Below are 24862 nucleotides of genomic sequence, written 5' to 3' on the forward strand. Positions count from 1 at the left end.
TCCAACAAGAGCTTTTGTGGCTTAGCTTGATCGCATGGTGAATGTTATTACGCTGCTAAAGTTATACAATCCTGGTCCTGCGATGCGTTCTCGAGCTTGCAAAATAGTTGCAGCTCCTCCAGCGTCGAACGGCTAACGACCGCGTGCGCCAAAAAGCGTGGCCTCCGAGATTAAAGCAAACTTTGACCAGCGCGAATAAAACGAGACGAAAGACGGAGGAACACGAAGAGACACAGACGAACGCTGACTTCCAGCTGCTTATTTTGAGCATCCCAGCAATACACGTACTTTCACACACAAAAAAAAAAAAACATAAGAAGACTAATGAGTCGTATAATCTCTCCGATATTACAACGTTACTGTAGGCTAAAGGAAGCTATCTAAAAACATTTTTTTTAATCTCCTTATCAAGCAGTAACAGTGACGGTGTACCGACGCATTTTTTTTCTTCGCTAAAGCAAAGCAAGAATGCATGCGAACATCGTCAGTGTCTGGGACTGATGCGGGCCGCTCCCACGCCGGGAGAGAGAGGCCGAGCCCCTCTGCCGTCACGTCGGTCCTCTGGGCAGCCCTGAGTTGGTCCGCCAGCACTTCACTGTGCAGCATCCGCTGCCACCACTGTTCACCTCGAGAACCATCACCGGCCAACGCCAAAGCAGCGCCAAAGCACGTGTTCTAGATCGAGCAAACCCCAACACTTACTGCAATAGACTGAAATCCCTCGGTCCGGATTAATTTTATTCATGATGACCGGGTTAGGGTGCGTTCGTGCCTGCAGAAGCATTAACGTAACCGCCTGTGGCCTATTTAAACTGATCCCTCAGGACCTAAATAATGTTCTCCATACCATATCGTCAGTGTCACTGCTTGATAGGGAGATAAAATGCTTAGATGATTTCCTTTAGCCCATGAAACGTTGCAATATCGTAGAGATTGTATGACTCTTAAGTTCTCTTATAATTTTTTTGCGAAAGTTAAGGAATAAATATTGCCTGGACGCTCAAATGAACGGCTGGAAGTCAGCGCTCGTCTGGGTCTTTTCGTGTTCCTCGTATTTCGCCTCGTTTTGTTTGCGCTGGTCAAAGTTGGCTTCAAGATCGCGAACCATCCAAGTCGTACCAGAGTGCTGCCCTCCGAGATCCGTTTCACGTCGCGCCTTGTGCCAGACGACTGACTAGGCTTCGCAGTTTAGGACGCCATCCAAAGACTGACTTCACTTGTGATGCTTCGACGGATCGTTACGAATATCGAAAAATACTACCGATGAATGGCGAGCGCTTTTTGTATCGCTTCCCCGACAATGTTGTACCACCACGAACGCGGCAAGCATGGACACCTCTGCATTTGGATCTCATCAATTTCATTCTACAGTCTATGGTTGTACAATGCAGTGAGAGCCGGAACCCGTTACGAACCGTTTTCACACTCCCCACATCAGCGGTATCGAGCAAATGTTTAATTCCGAACAAGGTCAGGTAAAGGTCAAGGACAAGCACGCAAGCTCAGGCCGACATTTACACGCCTTCCAAAAGGATTAGGCGATGAAACACTTGGAACGTGTATTACCCAAGTTCAACGACCTCGCGCAAGACAGCCGAATGACGTCAATCCTAGGGTGGCGAAAAATGCAGCTGGCTACAGACGTCACGGCTGCACGCGACGTCACAAGTGGCATTCCGGATGGCGGTGTTCAACATCATATATCGCCGAGTTTCAAAAGCTTTCGGGAGACGTCATATTGCCGCGTCACCTGTCGGCAGATGCGTGAACTCTTGACAACAGCACATGGCCGCTAATTCTTATACAACAGTGCCTCAATTCTTAAGGGTCAGCTGGGTACCAAAAGTTTGTCACAGCGGAGTGTTGTATTACGGTGGCGAGCTTCATAAATCATAAATGATCGATCATAAATGATCGGAGAACTCTTAGAGTACAGCTTTCAATGATTCCGGACAACCTTTTGTTAAAAATGTTTTCTCTCGTTTTTTTTATTCTGCAAGTACGCTGTACTCTCCGTGGTTTCCACGTAATAACAAATGTGGTAACCAAAACGCAAAAATGAACGGTCACAAGCGAAACGCAAATGCGCATGTTTGGTGCAGAAGGGCATATAAATCGTGAATGCAACACCGGTCCAGCATTGGCTGCTGCCGCGGTCCTGCGTTGGCCTGACATTGGGTGTGATGGCTGAATGCTAGGTCGCCACTGGTCATGTTCTGGCGGTGATATTGGTCTTGTGGCGAACCAGAAATGACTACGACAGCAGGCCAACAATGGACCGGGTTCCAGTCTAATGCGAGTACCGGGTCAACGTTGGTACCACATTTGTCCAACGTACTTCCAAGTTCGGCCCAAAGTCGATGTGCAGCCTGGGGAAAGTGGAGCTGCAGGCAGTGGAGACACAACCAGGCTCGGCAGATAGGCACTAAGACGCAAGGTATCTCCCATGTACACCGAAAACAAAACAAAAAACAAAATGAAAAACATGCACAATATGTCTCCGCCCCCCAGCGCAACCTGTTTTCGTCTGCTACCACCCTCATTTCCTCGTGCACACATCTTACTCCGGGCATCCCTCCCCACCTAACTACGGGTTCGCGCGCACCTATTTATTTCGTTTCCTCGCGAAAAGTCGTGATCTTCTCGCCCCGGCTTCGCTTCACCATCTGCTCCACAGATGCCGGTAATTCTTCACTGCTACGCTTTAGTTTTTCTCAATATTTCTTTCTCTTGTATCTTTTTTTCCGCACCAGCACAAGTCGGGGACGCCCGGCACGCAGCAGACGAAACTTGCTCACGACGCACACCTGCAACAATTCGACGTCTGCAAAAAAAGACGCCACTAGCAGGGACTAGCAAAGCCAGAGGCGGCCATTTTCTTGTCTTTGTTTCGTTCAGTCTCGCCTCCCTGGGCAACCTATAGCAGACGACGAGTTCTTTTGTCTCTGTAGCTTCTGCATCTCCTCGAAGACGGAATCCTCGTTTCCCCTTGTTTCTATTCTGTCGTCACGCACTCGCGCGCGTGGTGTATAACACACTGCGAACGAGCCCATGCGTACGCTATTGTAAGTTTGTATTTTTATTGCGTTTTAACTGCGCTTTTCTTTTTCTACCTGGCCGCCGTCTGCCGTTGATAGCAGACGTGCTCTCGATGCGCGTGCTCTCCTGTCTGTCCCTCCACCTCACAAGCAGTGGGCAGAGTTTCCTCACGAACCGCCCCGCGTGCGACGAGCGTTCTCTTTTTTTTTTTTCTTCCTCCCTTCTTCGCAGGCACGAGTCGTCTCAAGGTCACGAGGCCGCGAAGGTAGAAAAACGTGAAACAAACAAAAACGGACTTCTCGAGGCAGCGAAACCCAAGCTCCTGAGCATCCGCCGTATATATACCTACAGCGACGTCGCCGCCATCTCCCTCAAGCAGACGATTCCGACGAACCTCACGACGGTTTCCAAAGAACGGAGAAACAAGAAAATAATAATAATGATAACAGCGACAGAGAGATGCCAGCGAGGGGACGAGCCGGCGCGGTATGATGATAGTCATAACGGCAATAATAACAGATAGCAATAAAATAAAGAAGAAGGCAGCCGCTAAAGAAGCGCGGAAACAGGGCCAAGTGAGGCAACTGGAGCGAATCCTCGACCGTGGAATGGAACGGAGCGGCGTCCTGACGTACACACGCGCGCAGAAAAAGAATGCACGCTTCTGCGGCCCAAATGTCTCGCAGAGGGACGTTACTGTATATGTACAGTTGTCTCCCACCCCCCCCTCAACCGTTCTTCGACCGTCACACGCGTTTGCGCCCCCCCCCCCTTTTCAGCCGGCTGAATCGGCGATCACTAAACCAGAACGCATACACACTCGTGTGTCGCACGAGCATTATCCGCTGCACACACACCGTGTCCAAGTCCTTCTGTTCTTTTTTTGTTCGTCCTATTCAATACCCGCCGCCCGAAGTTATTACAACGGCGGCGCAGAACCGTGCACACACCACCGTACGCATAACGCGCGTCTTTGAGTACGCGCATAACTTCGCGCTTCTGCTGTATTCTTATCATTGTCGTCCGCTGCGCACCCTACCGGAACGAAACGCGTATCGTTCGTCTGGCATAACTTCACGCGTCCGCACTGCGGTTCCTTTTCTGATCGTTGTCGCCTGCTGCGCACGCTACCAGAGCGGAACGCGCGAGCGCGAGCGTTTATATGTCGTTGTCGTCTGGAACCGTTGCGCTCGTGGATTCCTACGCGGATCGGCTACTATACCAGCTAAGCTCTGGTGGGCAAACAAAAAGAAGCTTCATCTTCCTTTAAAGAGTTGGATTAAGACGCTAGTCTGTGCGGACTGGGTGGGCCTTACAAGCACGTTCGATTGCAGACGTGGCTTCTGAATGGGTATCAACAACAGAAAAGTGACTCTACTTACTAGGGTCCTATACTTTTGAAGGGTCGCAGTAGTATGCGAGAAAAAAAATGACAGAATGAAACTCCCAGTTTGGCTGTCACGAGTACACAATGCGCGAAACCGTAACGCTGTTTTACTATCGTTATTTTAAATTGCTGGGCAACTGTTACAATGTTTCCGGAACGGTACTAGGCCATTGTGTAAGAGATTCCCAAGAAGACGATGAACATTTATTATAACACACAACCTAATATAGTGACTTCAGTTACATTTACACACACTTTACTAAAAAGCATCATCGCACAAGTTACGGGAGTGACCAGTGCTTTTACACATGTCTTATGCTCTTCTTCGGATACTATGCCGGCCAAAAACTGCACTGTTCTAAAGTACAAATAACTAAAAGTCTAATCGATTATCGTCTTAGGCGCACACATAGTAACAGCAGAAGCGAAGCCACGGTTAAGAGTTCAAGGAGTGCATATTTAGAGGGAATGTTTTCCTGTGCCACATCAGCCCCAAGATATGAGCTAAATACATTCGTGTTGCATTTCTCTCTCCACTTGTAGAAAGCTGTATGGGAAATTGACGGATTCATTAATAAACTTACACGTACCAAGGCAACAGCTGGTCTTCAGAGACGCTGCGGCGTATGAGGTTGGAATTATTTTGGACAACTCGAGGTCATGAAACTTTACTGGGTTACAACAACAATAAAGTAATAATAAGTGGTCTATATGTTGTCTACTACTTCAATATGTTCTACGCCTTTATGTTATTTACATGGAAAGGCTCCACCAAGGCTCCTTGACTATGACGCGCATGCCGGGTCTTTGGCCTTGCCCGACGAAGCGGCGCAAAGCCTTGAAATTAATGTTTTCTATTATTGGAATCAGCGGGTTTGCTCTCTAAACTGTGACCGACTCACATCACCTCACCAAGAACCCGTTTCTAATGCGATGAGCATTCTTAGGATGCGTCACGTTGTTTCTGGTGCCTATCGGTATCTCCAACCGTTCACCCGCCATCTTGGATCACATGGTCTAAGGTCAGAGCACCGCGCTGCTGTGCCGAGGGAACCTGGGTTCGAAGTCAACAGTCCCACGAACTTGGGTCACTGGTTGTTGTGCCACTATAGGGATTTCACGCTCTTCGGTGAACCTCTTTGATGTCAACTTGGGTCACAGGGTATGTACCGCTCTTCAACAACAACAACAACAACAACAACAAGAAAGCACGACCCTTTCACAATTGTCCAGTGCCGGGCGGAATCGAATCCAGACAAAAGTGTATGAACATATATTACACACACGCCAAGCACGAATTTCGCGGCAGCGGCGGCAGATGGCGCAGCGTATCCAAAGGGAAGCGCGAGAGAAAAGCCTGGCATGTATACATGCTCACATATGACTCGTTTCGGAAGTGACAATAGGATGTGTTGCTGCACTGTTTCAACAAAGCTAATCGCATTAAAACTGACATTCATCTTTTTCTTTAAACTGTACAGGCGCAAGGAAAACGGACGAAACACACACACACACACACAGAGAGAGAGAGAGAGAGAACAGACGCACGCAGAAGAACCCAGCTCACGACGAACCGAATTTCGTGAGTAAAACTCTTGCTTGGGCTAGTTGGTTCATGCTTGAATGTGCAAAGAGCAAGGCGCAATAGACCAGGACAGAAGAAGAACACAAACGACAGGACCGGCGCCGGTCCTGTCGTTTGTGTTCTTCTTCTGTCCTGGTCTATTGCGCCTTGCTCTTTGCACATTCAAAAATTTCGTGAGCTGGATTCTACGTGAATTGTTTTTCTTTTCTTTTCTTAGATTTAATGCAAATGTTTATCAAGGTTATGTCTTGATCGCTTAGGAATACTTACTGTGCTGCTGCTAGGACTACAAGACCTGCACTTCTTTTTTTCTATTCTTTTGCCCGCCTTTTTCTAGGGCCTGTATTCCCACCGTCCCATTCCCTACAGAGTAACACTTAGGCGAATAGACGCTGGCTAATCGCTCTGCTTGTCAATAAAGAGCTTTCTCTCTCCATTCTGTTATAGTTACAATGGACTTGACGTCTGACTACGCGCGAGGAGCTGCCAAGCAAAAAAAGAAAAAAAAAGAAAGAAATAAATGCCCGGGAAGTGCTCGGCAGGGGCCGACGACACGACGGCACCCGAACAGCGAAGCGTCACCCCCAGATGTCGCCACGGCGAGTCTCTCCCTTCTTTTCCACTCCCCTCGACGCGCACACCCCCCGCACCCGCTTCCTCGTGGCACGTCGTGTAGTACGCTCGGCAAACAAAACACAGCTCATCATCTCAACGAGCAAGCGAGCAAGTAAACAAACAAACAGCCAGGTACCCCGCTCAATCGAGTCGCTACACTACGCAACACCGGTCGCGCGGGAATATAATGTGGGCGCCGCCACAGGAGGAGGACGCCGACGCAGAACAACAAACAAACAAACAAACAAACAAACGCTGGGGAGGGTGAAGTAAGGCGTGCCTTGCCAAGCAAGGAAGAACAGACGACAGCGACCACGGAGGACATTTGGCACGCTCCGTCCCGGTGCATGTCGTCGGCGGCGTCTTCGTCGTCGTGAAGGGAAAACAAACGCCCTTCTGCTGGCGGCAGCAGCAGCTGCCAGCTACCGCGCAACGAAGACAGAAGGAAGAGGCCGCGCGTCCAACGATAACGTCACCTGCTGGAGTCGCTGCGGGCGGCGGGAGGTGAGAAAGAGAGAAACGACTAGGGGAGGGGGGAGAGATAGAGAGCGAGACGAAGGAGCAGGATGGGAAGGCAGAAAGACGAACACACATGCACGTATGGAAGTGGCGAAGGAAAAGGTGCGCCGAAGAAACGTCTGCTGAAAGCTCCTGTAGGAGCAGACTACAACGGCGGACGTGCATGCATACATACGTCTCACTAAAATTGTCGTACAGTGGAAAGGGCGGTAGCTCGCGGAAGCCAATCGGGGCAGCCAAAGCGAGTATATGAACGTGGCGAGCCAATATGAAATAGAACACCTTTTGGAAGACAGTAAAAAATTTGGGGTTTCCTCGCCGAAGTTCGGAAGCTGTTTCCGAGCATCGGCCTGAACGCGGTCTCAGCGGGGGCTCATCGAGACATCCACCGAAGTCGGCGAGGAGATACGTGGCCCAACGAGAGTTTGTATTTCGTGTTTTAACGCGATAGCGTTAAAGGCCTCCTGTCACAGAAAATCCGTCGTCTACGTCCAGCGTCGACCATCGCTTCGTCAAAAATCCTTTCGAACTACGCATACCCAACCACGCAGGCGCTCCACGAAGCTCAATGAAGTTACTGAGCTAATCGAATTTCTCAAAGTAAAATGTGTCAGAAAAATCGTAAAGTACAACTTACACACAACCTACAGACACGGCAGCGTCGGATTATAATTTGAATATACGAGAAAACATAATTATGTTACGCAGAAACTCAAAACGCAAACCCTTTTCGCGAATCTCAAAGGCCATAAACCGGCGCGGCCGGTTCCTTGCAACAGCTCCAGATGGCGCTCACCTCCGTCGCATCGTAATCGCGGCCCACGCAAGAATCCGAGTTTCTACCAGAGAGCTCGCCTTCGTACATATAGCGTTGGCCGCCAGCGTTTCCCGGTGAGTATTACGGTTACATAAGCTGCAGTTGCCGTCAGAGAGAAGCAGTCAGGGATATTTGGATGCTATCGCGTTCCACTCTTAAAGGAGAAGCTTAAGCGTCGTCCAAACTTTTAAGAAATGTACCACGACGCTTTGACGCGACAGCTATAGTTAGCTAGTGCCAGCGATCTAAGTTAGAACGCGAGGTTCTGCACGTACGCCTTCTTTGAATGTCGAGCAACTGTTCACTTCCACGTTAGAACACCACGTGGTAAGCAGTGCGTTCCAGCACGTATGCAAGTAACAGGGAATGTGGTGCAGTGGTTGTCGCATAGCTGGCTCCCAAACGGCAGATCATGAGTGTTAGGCTTTTCCAAAGCCGACACAGTTTACCTCTGTGTCAAACTTTATAACGCACATTTAACCTTTGCAATGAAAAACTACACCTACCCGGTACAGCTGTGGTCGTCAATCTTGATCGAACATTTCGTGGTTCAAGGTCTTAGGTCTAAGAATGAACATCAACACCCCCCCCCCCTTTTTTTTTCGCCTTCTGCCATAGCAGACCAGGCTTCGCACGTACACACTAGAGACAGTGTCGTGTTTCCTTCCTCTACAACGAAAGCAGACGACCTAACCAGTGTACGTTATCGTGAGGAAGCTTTAGCTCGAGGACTCTTATTAAATACATGGGAACGGAGAAAGCGCTTTACTCGTCAACCATAGCCTCAAATTAGTTTGTTGCACTTAGATGAAAGCTTGTTTCATTCAGAAGATGTCGTTGAAATCTAATGACTGTTGGAAATGAATTTTTGGCTTATGCCAACAACTGTTTAAATAAAGATCGTTGGAAATCGCACATTTTCAGAAAACGAAACTATCAAGTGCCCAACTGTAACTCTGTATTCAAAAAAGATATAACGATTCCGTAAACTGCATCTGATGGTAAATCTAAAGCGGACAAAATTTATGTGTTATACATCATTCTCAAGTACACCACTAATATGCGAGTAGGATTTTTGCGAAACCCTCGTAAACATTGTAACAAATTCAGATAAGATATAAATTGATATCTCAAATTTGTGCGCTTGAGCTACTCTAATGGCTGCAGGTTACTTAACTGCGACATGTGGTGCAGAAATATGAATGTGTAACTTTGTGCTTCTAGTTTTTTCAAGCTTAGAAAACTTTCGGCAATTTTTATTGAAAAATACTAACGTCCTAAATAAAAATTTTGCAGTCATAGAATTCCGCTAACTTAGTCACTAGAATTTGCCTTTTTATCTCAAATACAAAAAAAAAAATTCCTTCAAATCGATGAAGAGACTGCCTCATAAAAGCATTTCTGGGTGTCTTGGAATAGGTGGCAAATGAGTTCCGAGGTAAAGCTTCCTCTTCTTCACTGCTCTGTGAAGAAAACTCGTTGACATGGCCGCTACTTGATACTGTTTGCAAACAGCGCTACCTTCTATACAGCCGAGAAAAGCAACCGAAGCTGATCGTCCTATCACGGCCCTCACGGCCTATGAAATCCGCACGCACTGACGGTCTCCGAGGCCATGTTCAAATGTCAGACAGGCAGTCCCGCTTTAAGGCACCACAATATCCCGCCTGCAGCTCCTGCCTTCGAAGATCATGACCGTACGACGCCACAAACAGGCTACGATGTACGTCTCAATATCCGGAAAGTTACGAAATCTCAACACGGCTCGTATTCATGAAACGATCATTCACGTAAGTGTCCGTTCGCGATTGGTTGTCGCAAGTGGCGATCGTCTGCATGATTACGCACGTCGCTATCGTTAGTAGCTGAAGCCCAAACACCGGCCACTAGGGAAACGCGCACCCGCAAAGAAAAGTTCTGTGCATACGGGATCGAACTGGGCCTTCTGCTGCTGCACCACTTACAGCCCATTAGCTGTCACAATGCTGCACAAATTTTGCGAGTAAACAAAGTGTGGAGGAGCAGACGACGCTGTTGCACCGTCGTTTTTTACGAGCGCCCGAGACAGCCGTCTGCAGCGCTCTGACTTGCCGACAGATGGAAACAGCAGGCGTCCTGTTAGTTGCCTCAAGGCGCTGCACAGATTTATCGAGTCAACAAAGGGTGGACAAGCAGTCAACTGCCGACGCCGTTTCGCCGTTGTTTCTTGCGAGCGGCCGAAACTGAGCCGTTCGCTGTGCTTCGACTTTCCGCCGCGGGCGAAGAGCGTTAGCTGCCGCGATGCTGCACCCATTTACCAACAGAGGCTGTGAAGGAGTAGCAGAAGACGCAGATTTGCCGTTGTTTCTTGCGAGGGCGGGGGTTGAGACAAAAACAAACAGACGGGGCCCCAACGCATCCTTCTGTCGCCCGCCTCTCCAAAAGAACAGGAGAGAGAACCGTGCAGCGCCACCGCGCACCGCCACTATAACGGCGTCGCCGACGACCAGGAAAACGACCGTCGTCGAGGTGATGAGGAAGTCGCGCAGACAGCTGTCTATTACGCCGTGTACGCGCCATACGCTGCACACGCCGCGTACACGGGCAAGCCGCGTGCTTGGTTGTTCGACCCGCGCGCCCCAACGAGGGCGCGGAGCAGGAAAAAGAGCGCTGCAAGCACAGAGTTTAACAGGTAGCAAGCATGACCTCTGAGATCGGGAGACCGGCGCGCAGTGCGGCGCGCCCTCCGAATCTAGGAGGCCACGGAGCAAAGATCTTCGCGACCGGTGGATAAACGCGCACTCGATTCGATCGAAACGCCCGAGCTCCTAAACAGACAAATTGCGCGCTTCCTAAACAGACGCTGCGATAGACAAAACAACGGACAAGAGATAGACACCGGATAGAGAGCTGCGTGTGTACATCACTGGCTGATCGATCGATCGATCGATTGATTGATTGGACTTAATTTTTATTAATTAGTCAATTTTGCATCTCAATTTTTTGTGCAAGTATTGTCCGCCGCTTCGAGTAGACCAGCTCATCAACTAGAGTTGTGATATCTGCCACAGGCAACCTTTAAAGACTTTTGAAAATTGTTCGCTGAAACACCCTGTATAGGTATGTCCCGCCGCCGAATCCGGCGAGTCGAACCCGCGACCTCGTGCTCGGGAGCAGAACGTCATGCACTAAGCCACAGTGGCGGGCAGAGAGTGCCACATGCAAACGCAAGATTCACAACACCTCAGCCACGCGAAGATTCTTGAAATACCTCATTTGAATTGACGTTTACGCGACCGTAAAAAAAGAAGTCCATTATTGGCGATTTAACGACTGACCAAACTGGTTGTTCATACTCCTAAGAGAGAAAGGTGTGGGCTCCGAGTTATTGCCGAACACGTAACGTTCCTTAACATGCGCATGCATTAAGATTAAGAGCTGTGCACAAGTGTATCCTTACGCTACCGTCCAATCATAATGCGGCGGCCTCCACCTAGTGTTCAACGTCACAATGAAATCGCCACTGAGCCACGTACCATGGTGGGTGGCTGATCGTCCGTCGTTAAAATGAAGTTCAAGCTTCAATTTCTGGACTTCGCCGCCAAAACCCGGTAGGCCGTGAGCTCACTGTGACGTCATCAAGCTAGCTGACGTCACCATCGGCCTCTTCCGACGGTGAGCGAGTGGCTGGTTTTGCTATTGAGCAAGGTGTGGTGGCTTATTAACACAGCTTAAAGGAGGACCGACATGACATTTTAGACATGGCGTTGTTTTGCCCTAGATGAAGGTTGAAACACTTTAAATTGAAAAATTACTGCGCCTAAGAGGCCGCAGTAATTTACCACGACAGGCGTTTCTATAGAGGGCTAGTTTCGGTTTCAGTACCCGTGAACTGTAAACATCGTGACGTCACGATACACGTGCTCGCTCCGTTCTGCGATCGCTGTCATACACGAGCGCAGCCAAAACGTTTGTGCGTTGAAGTACCGTTTATTGCTTCAGAGCAACGTCATCACACCTAGTCTTGCCGTTACACGTACGTCAGCAAATTTTGCTCTGTGTCATGACGTTACGACAACGCCGATGACGCCAGATCAGGCATTTCGAGGCCAACTTTGGGTACCAAATTCAGATATCTTGCTTTATTTGGTAGGAACTTATTTGGATGCAATATTATATGGACAAAGTCTAGCACAGGGAAATGCGACTGGAAACACGCGCTTTCTGCTTTTTTCTGTCCCGGTCTTACTTCACATTGTTTCGTCATCCCATTGCACCGTAATACGATATCCTGTTTCTCAAACTTCCCACCCGCAAAGTGGCATCTCATTACGCACGAAAACCGTGTGGCACAGCTTCTACAACTTACAGAATGTGTGCCAGCACACCTTGACCTCTTTATTCCACTTTAATGCTCCTTCAATATTTCGCATCTGTGTCGTTTCGAAGTGGGGAAACGCCGGTACCGCAGCTCCAAGTAAGGAGCCCCATGCAACGAGGAAGAGATCTTGGCCCCCTCCCCCTTCTCGTTCGTGGTGGAGGAGGAGGGGAACCCTGCCTCGTCGTCTTCCTCACGGCAACGCGCGCTGAGACCCACGCCAAGCAGACATCCAGCAACGCCATGCCGCCGGCGTCACACACACACACACACAGAACCGCCAACGGCGCGCGAGGTCGTCGACCCCGCCGCCCGCCCGCTTGCCCGCCACGCTCTCACGTGTTTGTGTGCGTGTCCACGTTACACGGCTGGGGGAGAGACGGTTCCAGCAGCCTGTGCACACAAACATAACCGCGCACAGAAAGACAGAAAGAGAGTGAGAGAGAGACGCGCATAGATGCGCGCGCACGCACGCAGGGACAGACGTGCGCACACACTCACAAGCAGACGTACACATACGCGAGCTCACGGACAGACGTACACCGACACACACAAACAGACGCACGCATCCAGAGACAGAGGTGCACAAAGGCAAGGACGCGCACAGACGTACACAGACTGGGGCGCTCACAGAAAGACGTGCACAGAGGCGCACAAAAGCGCGCTTGGAGACAGAGGCTCACAGAGAGGCGCAATTGGAAGAGAATGGCGGAGGGGAAATAGGCTGGACGCAGCGCACGAGAGAGCCCGAGTAACGGGGAGAGAAAAAGAAAAACTCAAAGCGCCGTGCGTGTCTGCACCGTAACTGCCGGCAACACGGAAAGAAAGCGCGTGGAACATAAATAAAACCCGGCGGTACGAAGACGAGACGCTCTCTCTCCCTCCCTCCGGATTGCATGAAGAGGCACAAAACGTCAGGACGAGCGAGAGGGAAACCACGGACGTAAACAAAACCCAACGGGACAAGCGATGCCGCCTATTTGGCAGCAGGAGGATCAGCCGTCTTTTCTTACACGTGCGCGCTCCATTAAAAGGGAGTACGAAAAAAAAAAAACAGGGAGGAGGGGAGGGGGGAACGCAAGAGTGAGAAAGATGGCGCGCCTTGCCTTGCGTCAGACAAAAAATAAACAATACTAAAGGAAAAGGTGCAACGATTGCAGAACGCTTACGAGTCTCGGCGTCGACTTAACGGAAAGCTAGTAACTGGCACTTTGTTGTGACGTATTGAAGTTACAGGCGATTGGTGATGACAGGCCGGAAACGCCCGTGAGTAAAGGGCGCCTATGAGCTGCTCTCTCCAAAAAAAATTATAAGCCATTCCACTCTTTGAAGGTGGATGGCCAGCAAAGCTGTTCAGCATACGACACAGAGGTGACACAGAATTTGGACATGGGTACGGACACATTTACCGTGATGTTTATATACATTCGCGTGGACAACAGGACCGCCGTTCCGAGGTGCCGGAGGAAACTAGACACGCGTGACGTCTCGACAGGACACGTGCGCAAAGCGCTTGGAACGCCGACAAAGAGAGGGCGGTGCGAACGTAAACGTGGCCGACGCGCGTCAAAGTGTATCATCTGTTCTTATCAGCTTAATATCTGATACGGGTTGTATTGGGAACCAAAATATTTTTGCAAGTTGGCAGAGTGCTTGAAGCCTCTTCACCTCCACCGCGGGTCGGCCAGGTATTGCACTATCTTCGGGATCGGGACACGGTTATTGGTCTACGAGCATCGATCCGCTGGAAACTAGCCATATACAGCTTCGCTGTAAAAGGAAGCACAGGTTCGGATAGCTAAGACGATTAAGGACGCGATTACGATAGGGGGAAGATAGAAATCTCTACTCCGGCAAATGCAATTCCACACACCATAAGTATGTAAAGGCCTTCAGGTCTTCAGGGTATAATTCACGTTGCCCAATGTTACCTTTAATTTTGATCTATATACAGTAAGGTATACAATTAACAGGCAGCATCTAATTAGAGCGCCAGCATCAGACTACTACTATGGTTACACCGAGAAAGCGTCTGCTCCGGCCTTTTATATATTGATGCCTGCCTAATGCATCACATGAGCCGCGATTTTCTGCGATCGCTTCCTGGGGATACGCAAAAAATGAACACAGAACTGGTGTCCCCTTTAACAGCGTACCGTACTGTACATGCAGCATGCAGACCATGTACAGTTGGCTCATGTAGGTTCAGGCCTCCAAGCAACACCGCGTGGTTTCAACGAGTCGCGTGGCTCGAGGAGAGTGCGGCTTCAAACGCGAGGGCCCAGGGCAGATAGGGAACACAAAGAGGGTGGGACGGAGTGACGTCAAATAGTGGGAGGAGAGTGCAGTGCATTGTAGGAACGGCCCCCTCTGCGTGGCTGTCTGTAACGGTAGGTACAGACAGCCAGAAGGTAACACAGTACGAAAGAGCGAGAGAGTGTTTTTTTGTGTGCGTTTCTGTAAGAAATACAGGAAGGACATGGGATACAAATATGAATTTGAAGGCGAAACGGATTAGAGGGCAACAACGGCAGAGCTGGAAAAGAACGCTGACCGAGAAAAATAAAGGGGAGGGGGGGGGGGGTATACAACAGCGATGACGATGGGGTTGAGCGGGGAAGGGGGGAGGAAGTGCGTTGTTTGCGGGAGTGCTCGTGCGGAAATATAACCACGCAAGTGGGAACAGACGGAACGCTAAAGGGCCGCCGAAACAGAGACGGGTCTAGGAAAGTTCGAAGGAAAAAAGAAACGACGCAGATAAGTGAACCAAGATAACGCTAACCAGCAGTAGCGCAGACAACAGAAGCGAAAAGAGAAAGGATATACAGATTGTAAAAAAAAAAAAAACCCGAGTTACTAGACTTCCAACTGGCCACAAACTGGCAGACGACTACAGGACGACGAGGAAGCAGAAGAGAAAAAGAATGACAAAGGACGGCACGATCACAGCGAAAACACAAAATACGAGTGCTATAGGCGCTACAAATGCATTAAAAAAGCACAAGACTGAAGACGCCGAGGCACTGCAGACGATTCGCATTTACATAAGAGTACCAAAAGTACGCTGACTATAGCAGACAAAAAGGATAAGCAGACGAATACAAAACAAACGACAATAAGGAAACAGAATAACATACGACTAGACAAGGACACGGCAAATACTGCAGACGTAAAGGAAAGACGCGGGACAATAACGAAAAAGGAAAACGAAATAGCGAAAGCAACAATGAAAAGAAGCAGCCTCTTGGAGGCGCTTTGAGCGCCTTCCGCCGAGCAGTGTAGCAGGGGCAAAGCGCTGGAGGCACTGCCGGAAGGGCTTCCTATTTACCTCGATTTTTTTTTTCTAACGTACTTTTCACGCGTGAACAACAAAAGTCGCCGCCGCCCTTTTTTGTTCGTAAAAAGAAAGAGACAGCAGACGACGAGATACGCCGTAAAGCCAGCGAGAGAAAGCTGACGAAAAAAAAGAACAGGAAGGAAAGGCGGGAAAGCGCAATTGCGCATGCGTTAAACGCTTAAGGGGACGAGTGTGATTTAAAGAAAGAGCAATCTTTAAAAAAAAAAGAAACCATGAAAACTGTGAGAACGTGCAGCTAGTTGGGCGTGCACGGGACGTTACGTCGGGCGTTATGCGAAGCACACCTTCTTGTACGCACCCCCTTTCCACGCTTAAACCCCTCTCCGCGATCCCGCCTATTTTCCTTCCCTCCAGCGACGTCGACAATGCGTCGACACCGCTCGACCGAAGCAAGCAAGCGCGAAACGTAACATAAAAAGACGTGCAGACGACGGTATGCAGGTTATGGAGTGCCGCCGACAAAAACAGAAGGAAAATACAGCACGTCCCGTTTTGAGGCAAAGATAAAAGGCAACTAGAACGGAGGCGGTGGCCGAAATACCGATCGAGGAGAGGTGTACGATACGTTGTCAGACCTTTTGGATTTGAGTATCGCAATGGCCGTCCCGTGACAGAAGCACCGCCATCCGCTCACTCGACACTTCAACTATACGGCGAATTCTACTAGCCGACAGCAATTCCCCAATTTACTCTTATTTCTGCTCCACGGAGTCACCTTAGCGTGATTGATCTATATCACGTTTTTTACCATATTGACTGCAGTAATTCATTTTGCCAAGCTATAAAGCTTATGTTGCAAGGTTATCTATGGCTGTAACGACCCCTGCTCCACCTCTTTCCTAGTTTCTCCCCCACCAATATTCCAAACGTCTCGCATATCTTTCGAGATTGAATTGCGGGGCTTAATGCTTCGAAACTGCGCTGTGGTTTATGAGGAACGCGACAGTAAAGGGCTAGGGATTAATTTTTACTAACTTTGGTTCTTTCACGCAAACCCGATGCACGGTAAGCGAGCGTTTTTGCATTTCAGGATCGAACCCGCGACCTCGTTGTTCAGCAGCGCAATCTTGCTTACGCTTTATCTCGACCGGGTGGGCCCTGTGGCGCACGCCACATGCACCACGTCGGGTCATCGTCTGCTCACGTCTCGGACGCCAAAAAGCACCATTCGCAGTTTCCACTGCAGCACCTCTTTATCGTGAAATGAAAATATACGGTACACAAGGCGTCTTCTCTTGGCGCCAAGACGTCCCGGCGCGTGGTCCGATGCTTACATTAGTCGACAAGCCGTGGTCAACAAACGCGATAAGCGAGGTTACTAGCTAGCAGATGTCCCTATGTGATTGGTGCTTCTTTCCCACTAACTATTGCATGCAGACGTTCCTATGTGACTCGGTTTCGATCGCGCTAGCTATATAGCAGACGTGGCTATTTGATCGAACTTCAGCGCCACCGACTATAGCAGACGGAGCTCATTTAGCTAGCAGACATCGCAATTTCACTGGGCTTAGATAGGTCTCGCCTTTTAGCAGACGGAGCTAGCTAGCAGACGTCCCTATTTCATTGGGCTGCAGCTAGTAGACGGAACTTGTACATACCTATATAGCGGAGGTCCCTACTTTGTGGGTTTCGGTCCCACCAGCAAGAAAACGGAGTTATAATACAACTAGCAGAGATATCAACTTCAGGTCCATCCCCACCAGCTAACGGATCGGCGTCCCTATTTGACTATGGCTTCGGTCCAACTGTCGTGACCTCACGTCACCGGCTACCGAATCATCTGCTCTCAAGTCAATCCAGTTCTCGAGAGACGCGCAGACGCGGAATGCACGACTTGTTGGATAAAAAGGCCTCGCGCCAAGGACGCTTTCGTAACTAAATCTATCTTTCTCTCTTTGGATGCCTCCGCTGTTCGGCACAGCGTTCACTGCGGTTGGCTAAAGAAAATAAAACAAATAAATGAACAAGCAACGCAAAAAAAGAAAAGGAAAAGCTGGATTTCCGCCATCCCGGTGACCTAGCTACGCCGCCCCGCACCGTATGAGGAGAACTCGCGGCTATATGTGCGAGTAATTAACCGCGTCCGGTGCATTAAGCGAGCAGCAACCTCGATCCAACATTGGGATATATTAGCTGCCAGTGCAAGCGCTCGGCTAATTATCATTGGAAACGCGTGCTGCGCGCACAAATACCTGTCACTGCGCAAAGATAATTACCGCAGCGCGTCCGTGACGATGACATGTGCAGCGGCGGCGCTTTTGCTTCGCGATCAATAACCAATAAACTGATGCAGAAGCCGCATCGTTTCCGACAAACAAAGGTACAAGCGCGCAGAGCTCATGCACCCAATGCGTTTCCGAGCGTTCACGTATACATTTCGCTGATAGCGCAACCGGTAGGACGGATTGGCGTTAATATATTCAAGAGACCTTGCTGCCCGAAGTCAACACACAACATCGCAGAAGCCAACGATAAAGATTTCCCCGAGGAAGCGTTAGTATATTTCAGCATCTCATCAGCTGCACAAGCTGTGAATAAAGAATCGGCGGCAATTTACGCACTGGGAGGGGGGAATACTATCCGGTCCTTTTGATGCCCATGCCCAAAACGAAAAGGCTTTGGTGGTATTCTGTAGAGATTCTATTGGCGCTTATCTGACGTAGAGAACCTTCCAAAAACGATAGAAGGTCTTGCAAGCATAACAAGTGCGACTTTAAAAAATAAAAGTATCTGCTGCGCTGTGTTACGAGGCATTGCGCGCACAGCGCCTGACTTTTGTTACTAGTTAACATTATGAATTAAATTAGGCATTACAAAATATCAACAATAAGTCAATAGAAATCGTTGATGTTTTTGAAAATGCGGAGCCGCGTTAGTGTTAACACACTCCGTCACTAAGTTAAAGAAACATTGGTAAATGCCTCTGGAAATTAATTCCGTGGGGTTTCCCACCACAAGCTCACACTAAAATTCAAAGCTTTCCAAAAGAGCGTTTTTTCTAGAGGCTACAGAAACTTCGCAGGAGTGCTGTAAAATGTTTCTAGCAATTTTTCTATGAGCATTGCGTAAGCGTGCACATAAAACGTAGCACAATTGGTTTCCAGGAGAACGTGCCGACACGGACAGAAAAGGATGGCGTCACACGATGGGACCGAAAAGTGTGGGAAACCAATGATAAACATCCAGTTGCTAGTCCAGCATACATGTGTCAGTACGTTCTGCTGGAAACCAACCGTGGTATGTGCAGCCAACGAGCTCAGGCAGACACTATTCTGAAGTTCCACGCTCATAACATATACTTATGCCAACATTCGACAAACAATATTAGAGCTGCAGAAACTCTACAGGATGTGAACACGAATAAAGAAGTGTTAAATTTTCTGAAGACATGTTATGTAGGGTTGCAACAGCGTTGGCACACAAATTCTTTCATACTCAACAACCATTGCGAATACTTGAGTCCACAGGACGCCAATACAATGTAAAAATGACGCCAGTAAATGATTCTGAGAAAATTCGTCTTGTGGATTTCCCTGTAGAAGTTCATTCTGAAAGTCAGTTACGTTCGTAAAGAGTATCTATTGATTATCAAGCAAATTCAACACTAATTCCCCAAGGTGTCAATTGATTTTGAGCTAGTTGAGCGAACGTTACCATAAAACGTACTTCTGCTTTCATTTAACAAACCTTGACAATGCTACATGACGTCTACAGGATGAAAATAAAAATAAAAACAAGTTAAGTGAACGTTTTTGAAGAGACGTCATGTGGAGTTGCACTAGTGCTAACGTTGAACAAAGATACTCAACACTGCAAATATTGCTGAAGTGCACAGGATTCCAGCACAATGTCAAAGGAAATCTGAAAGAACACGTTAAGCGGTTTCGTGAGAGTTGATAGAGTCAAGGCAGAGGTTTTGTCAATGTTCGACGAACCTTGAGAATAACACTGAAATCTCCACAGGACGCCAGTACAAAGTTAGAAGAAAAAAGAAACGAAGACAACGTGTGTTCCTCTTCTGTAATGCCGTTCTAGTGGACTGGCCAAGCGTCGACATACAATACACCACACAACTTTTTTGGACATTAAAGAAACCCTGTGACCGCTGCAGGAAGTCTAAAGGATGTCGACGCAAAGACGAGCGCCGCGGTGAACGTTCGTGGAAAGGGCGTCCCACGAGAATACCTACACATCACTAAGACATCGCGTCCTACAGCTGATAAGAATCGACGGAAGCGACTGGCGCCATAGAAACACACACACACGCACGCACACAGAAGGAACGTCGCTTCCGTCCCAACCAAATGTGCCGACTGATTCGGCGCGATGCCGTTTCGAGCGGAAAGGACTCCGCCAAGTCTATATTTATACCGCGCAACGCGGGAGATCTGGCTGCAGAAACGCGGACTGTAAGGTTTCACCTAACCATTCGGGATATAGTAAATTAACCAGCGACTATACGTACACCTAGCGGTATGCAAACTGCTTCTCCGATTAAGCCGGTTTCGCGCGAGCTCGCTAATTTACGATCCACACTTGCAAACGCACACGGCGTACACAGTGCATGCAAGGACGTCGAACCACGTCTTCCGTGTCCAGACTGTATACTTAGGCGCCCACTCGTACGCGTTGCATAAGCTAACATAAAGTCTGCTCATCCACTGAACTTCAGAATTGAACAACTTTAAACCTGTCTTAAACAAAAGGGGTGCAACCACAAACACTTGGAAGCTTTGCAGCTAACTTCAAGTTACAAACATTTCAAGCTATCAAGAGTCGCTCCAGCTCATAAATAATCTCCAAAGTTCAATTACTGCGGCTGTTAGAAGCAAACCTCGCGTATTCTTAGGAACACAAATTTGTAGTCAGGGTATATCTTAAATTTGCCGGTTCATGACGAGATCTAGACGTTTCTTATAGCTGCGCGAAAAAACGAGGACACAAGAAGGAAACACACGCCACACTACGAGCGCAGTTATAAGAAATGACGAGATGCCGCTGGGTAACCTGTTGCGCGTTTGAATTCGGGTGCAAACATAGATTAGTATAACATTCAAGTAGAACAGAGAAAAGTCAGTAGAGGCTAATGGCTCATGACAGCAGAAAACATTGTGCAATATCTAAAGAAACTGTGGTGACATTGTCATTTATGAGGAGGCGAAGCAGTGAGATTATGTCGAGTTTGATTGTTCGTAAGGAATACGCCAACGTGACATCACAAAAACAAGATAATGTTCATTTTCATAAGGGCTGGTATGAGCAGAATGTCCGCGAAGAGTGTTTAGGATGGCCTGCAGAGCATACTCATAAGAGGCAAACTCTGTAACGGTTTCCCTGATTAAATTGAACTCAGAATGGAGGCTGTTGTCCAGAGCGGAACGGAAGTCACATTATATGTTGAAACAAGTATTGTGCGAAGCCCACGGTTCACCGATCTCGCACAGATCAGAGCAGACAATTCCCAGGTCAGACATTATAGTTGGAACAGACGACATCCCGGTCCAAGTCTCACTTAGAGCAGACGATTTTCATCCTGCAACCAGGCTAACCAAAGGACAGACGACACGAGTATTAAACTGAAGCCGGAACAGACGATTCCTTCTTCACAAAAATAGATCGCGAAGCCAGCCAAACAGCGAAACCGCGAGAAACGGGGGCCGCGAGCAATATTTTTTTTTCTTTGCTCTACAGTACGTCGCAACCCGCATGGCGAACAGCGTATAGTCGGCGGCGTCGGCACGCACTTCCACATATGGCACAGTAAACAGACGGACGACATGGAGCAGAACGCAGGTGTTGACCGATAAGACAGACGGGCGCGTATCGTCTGCCGTCTGTTTCCGGGTGCCGCACGCGTACTACATCTTCGTTCTCAAGAGGCTCGTACTGCGGAAGAAAATACAGGAATCGCCTACGAAGAAAAAGGACGGGAGGGCTAAATATATACATACGCAAATGGAATTAAAGCAACTACTCAGACCACGGCAGGTTTGAGGGAAGATCGATAGCGGTAGCATGAAGCACCGCTATAGGGGCTGCCATCTGCTACGAGCGGCGTCGTCTGCAACCAGTGAGCAGTATTTCACGCCACTCCTTCCTCCAGTTAACGTTTAACTGAAGTAAGGAAAGAAAAAATGCTGTGCGTGGATCTTCTTTCGAAAGCGCAGGACGCACTATCTCGACGTGAATCGCTAACACGCCCTTGGCGGCGAGCAGTAGGAAACCTTCGATCGACAGATCGGGAGAGTTTATCGAAGCGGGGGGGGGGGGGAGAGAAAGAAAAACGAAACGACGCATACGCGTTTCGAAGACCGGCAGGCTGAAATAAATGAATCCGCGAGTGGCTTGGCAGAGTGTGCAGATATATCCGCGCGCGCAAGCACTGCTGACAGGTGCCCCCTTCAGCCTCCATACACAGATACCAATATCGGGAGTAATCGTCTCCAATGGAGGAACTGAAATCGAGCGAGGTATAGGACACGCACGGGGGGACCAATATTTTATTTGGAGGAAACGCCATATACACCATGCTCTGCGCCTCCGTGTGCCACGTGACCTACTGACTGAACGAAGAAGACGGTCAGGAGATATACCTGGGCTGCACAAATAGACGCCCCAGTGTAGGCGAAGCCTAGCGGCCGCACTGCATACCTAAACATGCCGCGGTGCTATCAGTCCCCGCCCTAATATCCCACACGTGACGTCACGAACACCACCGCCTTCGAACGCCATTTGTAACTTCTGCAGTAATGGACGAGTGTTACATAGTGCGCTTTGCCGCCTTCTTGGCCTACGAATGCGTTAGCTGCGTGATGATGTCATTCCTAAATATGGAGTCTATTAACTGTACGTGGACATATTATAGAACAATATGCCTCTTTTATTAATCTTAGGCTAACACAGTCTATAAACATCCCATATGCTACAACTTGCGCGATCTTTGTGCAATCCGCCGACATCTTAACATCTTATAGACCATTAAGCCTGCTCATTAATCTTAAGTTCCGTCTATGTACACTCTATGACCATGCTGCACGCAATAGGTTGGGCAATAGAGATCTTACAGATCAGCGTGTATCATTTCCAGTACGCAGAGACCATACACATCTAATAGTTTGACGGCTTGGACAGTCCACAGACTGTCTTATGGACATATTATTGACCACTTCCCCTCCTCACGTATTTCTTTTTTTGCCTGTGCATAGTCAAAAGGCATTTTGAACGCGAAGAGGCGGAACATCATAAGCCCATTGACCTCCTATAAACAACGAACACTTTGCTGACAATTTCCCCCACACTTCGATTACATAGCACTCACAAGCTTCAAAACGATGCTTGTGTATTGCCCACGGAAGATTTACTGTGTTATTAGATATTTTTAGCGTGTCTGGTATTGGGGTAAACGCAAGCGTGCCGGGCGTTTTACCGGATGGGCGGAGGCGCAAACGTGAACGTCCTGCATGGTGCAGCAACCCGGTATCGCAGAGCTCAGTCAAACACAAAGCTACAATATATTGCAGTAACCAAGTAACCTAGATACTGGTGTAAGCTTCGGGCAGCAGCGTAGTCGTCTTGCTGCCGAAAATTTAGCCGGCAGCGAAGTAGAATACACTTGGTTACTGCAACATCTCACTTTGCCTGGTCGCACTCTGCGCCACCGCGCCGGTGCACCGTGCAGGCCGCTCACGTTTACGCCTCCACCCCTCCGGTAAAACGCCCAGTCCGCCTGCGCTTACCGGAATACCGAACACGCTCAAAAACTCTCTATTAAGTGCCCCCGCACGCCACCCGGAAACGCGGGCGGTGTGAAGTCACCGACTTAAGCGTATTTTCGTGCATTTAGGTCTTTTTCGGACCGAATAGGCTATGCAAGATTGCTATAGGTTCAATACGGTGCTAGCTTTCTTTGGAACGCCACGTAATCCTTGCACGCAAGTATGCAATCGAATAGCTCCGTACAGATGCTGTCCACACCCACGACGTATCTAGGTAGTAGTGCGTACCTTTCACGGTGGTGTCCCTGCGTATTTGTTTCTTAGTATTTTCTGCCACCCCGTACATCTTCTCACGGTATAAGATCAGTATGTAGCCACCATGGAGTTTCTGACTAAAATCACTACAGGGAATTCTGGCGCTAGTGTCAACGGGAGTACGACGGCTGAGTCAGCTTGGGAATGGTGCTTATATTATATGGATTTGACTAAACTTTGTATTTCTGCCTTCACACGGCCTTGTGACTTTGCAATCGGATATTTTCCGACAAAATACTGCGTTACAAACACCACAATTCACAGCGATTGAGTCATGTGCACAGAGGCTTTGCTTTCTGCATTTAACAAAACTGGATTGTTTCGAAATTAGGGTCCACAACGGCAGACAAAGCGCAGTGAACAAAGCCACGGGGACGTCTGAAGCTGCAAGCACGAAGATCACACAAATCCACGTACCAAGCATACATTGCCACGATTGATCGGGGGCGCCAGAGTTGCCTCTAGTAATTTTAGTAGGTGGTAGGGAGCTCTACGACAGCAGCAGCGTCATTTACAAACGTACACTTCCTTTCCCTAACTGCATGCAATGTAGCAAAACCTACAGGTCACGCCAGCCAATCAGGACATAGAACCAGAAGGAAAGGCTCCTCCACTGTCCATCTGTGATCGGCCTCCGCACGAAGCCAACTGAATGGGAAGTTTTGTCGCGGAAGGATTAGCAGAGCACAATGGGCGTTAATTCCCCACTACTCCATTTCTCTGTAACACTCACCCGGCTCTGACTGAATGGACTGAGCTCCCCTATTGCCTTCACTGCAGCGCACGGTGTTGGCAACGCGGATTATATTTGACTAACCACCGTGTTCAGAAGTGTGCCTTAAGTTGAAGGTCACGCTTTACTTGATCTAGATGACTCCTGAGGTGAACGCGCAGAAGGAAACGCAATGAGCGTTTCTGGCACGTGCTAGGCGCAAGGCGTCATCTAAATCAAGTCAAGAATGGCACTTCAGCGGTCCACCTCTATACGTGCCCAAAGAAACTTAACAGGAATTATGTGGTGTGCAAACTTGTTTTTGCAACATGGTTCTCTATAGGACCACTGGGGAATTATACAGAAAGCAAGCGCTTATTTCTGCAAGGAAGAACCTCAGAGGCTCGACAAAGTCTGCAGAATGTTGATTACTTTCGTAAAGA

At 48.7% G+C, this 24862-nt stretch overlaps 1 protein-coding gene and 1 pseudogene across 1 annotated transcript in view; one reads left to right on the top strand and one right to left on the bottom strand.

Annotated features, from left to right (window-relative positions):
* Nucleotides 1-24862, bottom strand: part of osp (myosin phosphatase Rho interacting protein outspread) — a 109992-nt gene that overhangs the window by 57937 nt on the left and 27193 nt on the right. The window lies entirely within an intron of this gene.
* Nucleotides 13868-14041, top strand: LOC142591790 (U2 spliceosomal RNA; annotated as a pseudogene).

The sequence above is a fragment of the Dermacentor variabilis genome, chromosome 8, assembly GCF_050947875.1.
Source record: "Dermacentor variabilis isolate Ectoservices chromosome 8, ASM5094787v1, whole genome shotgun sequence".
NCBI lineage: Eukaryota > Metazoa > Arthropoda > Arachnida > Ixodida > Ixodidae > Dermacentor > Dermacentor variabilis.